Below are 1,597 nucleotides of genomic sequence, written 5' to 3' on the forward strand. Positions count from 1 at the left end.
CTCAATCCATATTGAAGGCTGCAGTCCTTGACCTTCTGCAGCAACCGCTTCAGGTCCTCCTCAGTTTCAGCAAGCAAGGTTGTGTCATCTGCATAACCCAGATTGTTGATGAATCTTCCACCAATCCTGATGCCACACTTTTCCTCATACAGCCCAGCCTCCCAGATAATCTGTTCTGCATGGAGGTTGAAAAGGTATGGAGATAGGACACATCCCTATTGTACATCTTTCCCAATACCAAGTAATATTATTTCTATTACTTAGAATAATAACTGAAATGAAATTGAGACATAGCAATCCTGGGAAAAGGCTTTCAAAATTTAACAGTGGTCTAAGGCACTACCTTAATTCCAGTTACACTTAGGCTATCTCAGTCCATAAAATAACAGAAAAGCAATGGAAACAGATACAAAGACATTCAACTTTTCATGTCCTTTTACCTGGTTTGTCAGTTAACTGCTTTTTTCTTTCAAACTCCCTTTTTTGCTGCTCTCTTTCCAGCTCTTCTTTCTGTCTTCTGCTGTGGTTTAAGCGCTCTATTTTTAAAAATTTTTTATGTCTTTTCATGAAGCATCAACATCTCTTATATTCACTAACTTGGTATGATAGTGTTTTGCTTCAGTGAACAAAGCATTAATATCCAACATAGAATGATACTCTTTAAATTTTGAAATATCTTGTTCCAGTGTGGCTAATAATACAACTTGGTTCTGTGTTAGTTCCTAGAGGGCTTCTTTTGATCTCTGCAGATCTGGCAAATAGTGAAAAAGCAATCTGTCTGCCAGTTGTTCCACAGCTCTCTCTTCTATAGTCAAGGCCTCAAACAACCCTTCATCTGGAGAAGTATCACTTATATCTGTTCCTGGTGTTGGCTCACTGGCCCCAAGTTGTCACGGCACCTGGCCACAACCCCATCTTGGGTAGAGGCTCAGGGACACTCATGTCTCACCGGCAGGGAACAAGGAAGGGACGGGCACAAGACTAGACAATAGAAGGATGTTGGTAGTTAAACCGTCACCAGCCCCACCAGACAGAATGGAAGTAGTACCTGAAAGTCCATTTTTACATTTCTTTAGGTCTTTTATTGTGTCTTGCAGAAATGTTCTGTAGTTTTCTTTGTATAGGGCTTTTGTATCTCTAGTTAGATTCACTCCCAAGTATCTCAATTTATGGTTGGCTATTGTAAATGGTATTGCTTTCTTGATTTTCTTCTCAGTTCTTTTTGTTACCATAGAGGTATCCTACTGATTTTTGGATATTGATCTTATATCCTGTCACCCTACTAAATTGGCCTACTAACTGTTAGGCTAAAAATCAAAATGGAGGTTGAAACTCACCTCAGAATTCCCTATGTCAAGACATCTTCCAAAACCAGAACTCAGAAAATTCTATGTCAGGACATTCCCCAAAACCAGAACTTAGGAAATCCTATATCAGGGCATTTTTCTGAAACTAGAACTCAGAAATCCTATGGCAGAACATTTTCCTAAAACCAGACCTCAGAAATCGTATGTCAGGACATTTTCCTGAAACCAGAACTCAGAAATTCCTATGTCAAGACATCCTCCAGAACCATAACTCAGAAAATCCTATGTCA

At 39.4% G+C, this 1,597-nt stretch overlaps 1 pseudogene; it reads right to left on the reverse strand.

Moving 5' to 3' along the window:
• Positions 1-426: 426 nt before the first annotated feature.
• LOC102872029 lies at positions 427-890 on the reverse strand (annotated as a pseudogene).
• Positions 891-1,597: the final 707 nt, after the last annotated feature.

This window comes from Elephantulus edwardii, unplaced genomic scaffold, assembly GCF_000299155.1.
Source record: "Elephantulus edwardii isolate Elephantulus edwardi_28Jun2011 unplaced genomic scaffold, EleEdw1.0 scaffold00530, whole genome shotgun sequence".
In the NCBI taxonomy this organism is placed as follows: domain Eukaryota; kingdom Metazoa; phylum Chordata; class Mammalia; order Macroscelidea; family Macroscelididae; genus Elephantulus; species Elephantulus edwardii.